Below are 6,733 nucleotides of genomic sequence, written 5' to 3' on the forward strand. Positions count from 1 at the left end.
TGCATGAGTGTATCATGCTGATTCCGCTTGAAATTAATTGTGTTAATTCCGCTTGAAACGAACATGGTCATGTTCAAGTGGAATCTCAATGGCTATATATAGGCCATTCAAGCGAAATCAATTAAGATTTTCCGTTTGTGCAACGAAGTGCTGCCGAAGTGTTGTCACGCTGTAAAACGTCATTATATCAATCAAATCGACAGTTTTAAGTGATATTCTTGCTGAATTAACCTCAATACGTCTGTTTCTGCCTTTCGTATTGAGTAAAACTCTTCTGATCAACTCGTTCGGGTCTGAATACGATCCTATAAGTGGTATCAGAGCTCAGGAGGAAGAGTTCATACCAATTCAGCTGAAAATTCTGATTTCTACACCTTCTTTTTCAAAATTCAAAAATTTTCATGGTTAAAATTGGCTAAATTTCTCACAGAATGTGCGCAATAGTGTTTTAACAAAGCCTTGAAAGTTTCAAGCCTAAAATCGATCTAAAACTGGTAATTTTCATAATTCCGCTTGAAAACAGTTTGAGAAAGATGACATTAGTAGCATTTCAAATGGAATTAGATGCTTAATTCCGCTTGAAACCGGGGTTTCGCATGAGAAATTGGATTGATTATGTTTGAAACGGTATTCCGCTTGAAAAGTTCTGTTTATTCTGCTTGAAACCTGCTAATTCCGCTTCAATTAGTGACTCCGCTTGAAAAAGAGTTATTTCAAGCGAAATTAGATATTTTGTTTGAAATTAGTTATTCCACTTGAAAAGATATTTCGCTTGAAAGGAGATTTCACTTGAATCAGAGATTCCGCTTCAAAGAGTAATCTCGCTTGAACTTTTTATCCCGCTTGAACAAGTAATTTCGTTTGAAATCACTGTTTGACAATTTCTTGAAATCCGAAACATGGACGAGGAATTCTACAACGCTTTTGCTACCCCGATCACTGTGACTCAGCAGGCAATGTTGGAAAATGAAACGGGGACTATGCAAAAACCGCCTAAGCTCATGAACATCGAGGAGTATAAAGGTTGGGAAGGACATTTTGAAAACTAGGTACAAGCGAACTATTTAGATGCTTGGGAATGCGTTGAGACAAAATACGTTAGACCGACAAATGACGATGAAGAAGAGATTGCTATCAAGGATATGAGTGTTGTTGATAAAAAGAAATATAAGAATGAAAAAATGATGCTAAGTCTGCTACAACAAGCTGTGAAAGAAGACATTGCTCTTGCTGCAACACAATGGTAGTGCTTATTCAATCTGGAAAGCTTTAAGATCAAAGTTTGTTGGTAGTCAAGAAATGATAAAAAACAAAAAATCGCTTTTGAAAAAAGAGTTTGATCTATTTCGAGGTTTGAAAAATGAGAGCACAAATCAGATAATCGAAAGGTACTGCAATTTGTTGGTAAACATGAGGAGAGTGAGCATCAACAAAGACAATGAAGAGTTGATTGAAAAATTAGCAGATGCGTTACCACACAAAACTTGGGGCACATACTTGATGATGCTAAGGAACAAGAAAGGTTTTAGCAATCTGACACTTAGCAAATTCATTGAAAAGATTGAAGCACAGGAAATGGAACAAATAAAGATTTCAAGAATGAAAGTGTTTGATGGTGAACAAGATATTGGGCTGTATTACAAAGCCGGGTTGAATGAAAAGACCAACATGTCACCGAAAGTTGAAACTGCATTCAACGCAAATAATTCACCAGGAAGTTCGTCTAAAGGATAAAGCAGCAAAACGAGTTTCTCATCATTTCCTTCATTTGATCCGAATTTGGCAACAACAAAGAATGGCAGGAAATTACAGTGCAATATTGTTTTGAATCTTGAGGATGATCAAGATTACACAGAAGAAATTGCAAAAAGCCACATGTCTTTGTTGGGAACTGTTTTAGAGTCGTATGGAAGTTTTGTTGCAGGTCGGATCGGGAATCCAATGCTGACTAAGGAGGATTACGATCAGATCGATGCTGAAGAGATAGAGTTAATGGATATAAAATGGTGTTTGGCTAGCGTGTTGAGGAGAGCTGAGAAATTCAAGCAGATCACAGGAAGAGATGATCTATGTGAAGCTAATGTTTCTACTTTAGGTTTTGATAAATCTAAAGTCACTTGTTTTCGTTGGAGGGAAAAATGACACTTCAAGAGGGAGTGCACCAATCGCGAGGCAAGTGGAGCTCAAAATCCGTTCAACAACAATGATTACTACCAGAAGGCCATCTACCATCAAGTTGCTCAACAGCCAACTCAACAACAGGCACAAACGGCACATGGAAGGAATGTGATTAAAGATTCTTCAAAGAGAGCTTGTATGGTGAATCAAGATGAAAAGAAGCCATTAACAGGGTTCAATTGGGACAAATATATTCCATCTGATGCTAAAGCATGTGTGATTGATCAAGATGATGAAAAGTTACCTGAAGGGTTTAGCTGGGAGAATTTCAATTGGGATGATTATGATCCTAACAAAGCTCCAGTTCACACAGCTTTTGTTGCCCAAATTGAAGAAGATAGTGATGATGACACTGAATATTATGCAAAAAGAATGAGAGATCATTTGAAAATGCTAGCTGAAAGTGACAGTGAAGATGAAAAAGCTAAACAGAAAAAGAAAAAGATCAAAACACCGGTCAGCAGTGATGATGAAGATGTTCCGGTGGTTAGAAGAAAAGATAAAGAAGTTCCAGCTTTCAAGATTGATGAAGAAGCTGATGCTAAGAAAAGTCCAGTGATTTGTGAAAATTGTGAAGTTATAAAGAAACAAAACAGTACGCTGTTTCACAACATGAATAGATTGAAGGAGTCTTACGATGTGTTGAACAGAGCAATGAATATGTACAATGACACAAGTGAAGAACAGGCAACAGCAATGAAGACACTTCAGGGAGCGTTCATGATCAAGCAGAAAGTTGTGAACAACTACATCGAGAAGTGTGCTGTTTTAGAACAGAAACTGGAGGCTCAAAGAATTGAAACTGAAAGAGTTACTCGTTTGTTGAAAAGTTACTCATGTACTTCTTATGTCATTGACATGATTTATCCAACTGTTGAAGGCATGAAGGCATTTGAGGATGATGAAGTAACTGAAGAACAGAAGGTTTCTGAAGAAAAGTCTCCTGAGAAGAAGACTGAAAAGAAGAATGACACAAAGAAAAAGACTGACAAAAAGAATTCTGGAAAATGGATATTTGCCCAGAAATCCAAATTCTGAAAGAGTCCAAAAGGCAACAAACATACAGTGGGAGTCGGAGTCCTCAGTCAATTTGCCAGAAAGTATTGATGTCACATTTACATCGTCTGACACTGATCAACAATCTCAATTGATGAAGAAATTAGTGGATCATGTGTTAGATAACGATGAAACTGAGGAGTCAAAGTCAGAGTCTATGTCGGAGTCAAAGTCTGAGCCCAGCACTCCGGCTCAAAATGAAAAATAGGGCAAAAGAGTTTATGATAAAGAATTCCTGTTATCAAAATCTAATTTGAATGATGAAACATTTAAAGTAGCTTATACTTTGAATGATTCTAACAAAATATATTCTGATGAGAAATTTCCAATAAGAGGTGTCAAAACTGAGATGATAAAAAAGGTTTTCAAACTAATAGAAATCAATATTTCTGAAATAAAAGATTTAAATCTTACTGATAAACCTAAAATATACACCTCAAGAATTCAACAAAGAGAAAACAAGAAAAAAAGTTACGGTTCTGGTTCTGGTTTTCAAAAGAAACCAAACCATAACGGTAATTTCAAAAAGAAAGGTCTTGGTTTTACTCCAACAGAAAAACAGAAAAATGAAAAATATGTTCGAGATTTTAAATCAAAGATGACATTTGTTTCAGGTACATGTTCTGAAGAAGAGAAAGAAAAGATATTCAGAACGCAGTCAAACAGTGAGTTCCTTGCAAAGAAGCAAGAAGAAATGCAGATTGTGAATCAGAAGAAGAAAACTAGAACCTGTTTCAAGTGTGGAAATAGTGGTCATATTGCCATGAAGTGTTCACAGGCAATTCAAACCAAACAGGGAGTTTATAAACTAAAAGAGAAAGTGATTGAGTTCGAACCACCAATTGATAGAACCAAACTTTTCAAAAATTCAAAATTTGAAATTGGTGAATGTTCAAACAGGTTTTACAAGAAGAGAGCTAAATCTGACAACCAGAAATGGGTTGTTAAGAAGTCTGGTGATAGTTCTAGCGATGATTCTGATAGGTCAAAATCAGAGGAGCTATCGTCTGGCGATGAATCTGATTCCACAAAGTCAGAGGAGCCATAGACTGTAGAAAATGGTGAAAAATCAGTTCCGACTGTGGATGATGAGAATTTTCCACCACTTCGGGCTGAAAATTTTAAAAAGAAAATTGGTAAAGTTGAGATTTCAAACCAATCTATTCTGATAAGCAGGTTTCTGATGTTGAAAAGGCTTTTAACCCCGAAGTGAAACACATCTTTGGAAAAATGATTGACCGAAAAGTCAAAGGGCTTAAAGAGTTCTATGAGAAGAAGATGGGAGGTAAGAAACCGAGTGTTGGTAGCTCGATAACACCCAAGGCTGGTCAGGCTTGGGTGGATATATTCTTTGAATAGAAAAACCTGACTTGCCGGAGCTCCCAAGTTGGTAATCGCGGAGCATGAATCGGCATCTTTATTAGAAAATATTTTTGAAAATTTTTAAATTTTGGCAAGTCATACTGCAGGAATTGCTGGAGTTCCCAGGTTGGTAAGAGTGGAACAGGAATCGGCATCATTCTTTGTATTTGGTTGATAATTTTACAAGTGGTAAATTAGGGACATTAAGTTGTACTTGATTTCTTACAAGTGGTACAAAGGTTTGATTTAACAAAGTGATTAATCATGGTCATTAATTTGAACTTGATGTAATCCTCATACAAATGGTTAAAAATGGGGTTCATCTATTGTAAAGAAGAAAGAAACAAAGTGATGATCTTATCCCCGAACCTACATATGGTAAAATAAACAAAATTTATTTTCCGAAAAAACCATTTTGAGTAAAACAAACTTAAGTGTTTTGAAATCATAATGGGAAAATAGTTTGTTGAGAGGGGGAGTTCTGATTGTTTATGCCGAGCGAATGGAGAATTAAAGCAATTCACAACAGTTGTCAATTTCTTATGCAGTTTATTTTCAAATTTCCTTAAATGTTTCTGAATTTTAGGGGGAGTAAGAATTTTAGAAAATCCAAAAACATTAGAAAATCTGAAAAAGCAAAAAACATGATAAAATTCAAAAATGAGTTTTATTGAAGAAAGAGGAAATGATAGTACATCAGTGGACTATCACAACATGCTAAAGAAATGTAAAGTCAAAAATGTGATAAACAATCTCACTGCGGATGTGCCAGTAGGTTTTTACACATTTAGTAGATTGTGACGAGATATAAACCTAAATTTCAAACTTGCTTATTTTGTGGGTAACATTTCTTGGATATATGGGTAAACCCCGAAATCTTGTTTGAAAGGTTCCTTTTTCTGAGATACTAGGTCTTTATACTCAGTGATATCTGGGGTATTATCCCGGGACTTCTGATTTTGCGGAAGCAATGGCCTAGTCCCCGTATAATACTTTCTGCAAATGCTTGAAATATAGCGCCGCACTCAGCATAAAAAATGATGAAACATTGAAAAATGCTAATCATGTGCTGTTGAAGAAAAGATCCTCTAAAGGGGACACACCAAAAGTCGAGCCGTCATCTCTCTGCTGACCGGAAGTTCTGACCTGAGCTCTCACGGTTTCGCATCTAACCCCTTACAAATATCATCTAGGTATACTCACCTGTAAGACTGAATATTGGGATCTGGATACGGGAGTATATTCAAGTGGTGGGACACGCAAATAAGTTTAAGTTCTTATAACATTAATATCGTATCTCGAAACAATTGAACTTTGTGTGAGAATTTAAGTTGATCAGTATACTGACAATCTAGGTGAATTGTTTAGAACTTAAAATGTTTAAAGCTTAACGGTGTTGGTGATTTGTCTCATAAACTGATATGATCCTCTTACACAAACTCACAAAAAGATTGTCTGTAAATATTTCTTTACTGCATTTCATATTATTCAAAAATCCAAAAAGATTTTATGTGTGTTTTAGCATAAATTTTGAAAAATCTAAAAAGATTTTCGTCAAACTGTTGTTGGAAAGCTGATGTTCAAAATTCCAAGTGCTAAACATGATGAACATTATTTTGAATGGAAGATTGTGTTTAAAAAGTTTTTAAAATCTATTCTGCAAATGGTTCGTCAGAGATCTGTAAGTAGTGTCTAAGACTGTCAAATCTTTATCATAAAAAGCTTATGTTTGTGGAAGAGAATGTGCAGGTTTGAGTAAGAGCTGGGTTAATCGATCCTGAGAAGCTTGTGATTAAAGAAAGCCGGGTATTCGATTCAGAGCAGAGTATAAGACAGGTAACGATCTTGAACCTGTGAAAGCTAGACTGCGATCCCAGCTTATTGAAAGGGGGGGGGGGTCTGAAGTTGCAAAGAGCAAGGTTATGATCCTGATGAATTTAAAGATTCAACATTCGAGGAGGAGAGTATTTGTTCGAGAGGAGTCTAATGGTGCTAATAGAGAAGAGAAAAGAGAGAGATTTGAAGGATGCTTTACAGTGTAAGATACTTTGAAAAGAAGCCCGAAGACTGATAAAGACTGAAGATGCGAAGACTCGACATTAAAGACTCGTCAACATTCGAGGTGGAGTTTGTTGGT

Source organism: Helianthus annuus, chromosome 7 (assembly GCF_002127325.2).
Source record: "Helianthus annuus cultivar XRQ/B chromosome 7, HanXRQr2.0-SUNRISE, whole genome shotgun sequence".
In the NCBI taxonomy this organism is placed as follows: Eukaryota; Viridiplantae; Streptophyta; class Magnoliopsida; order Asterales; family Asteraceae; genus Helianthus; species Helianthus annuus.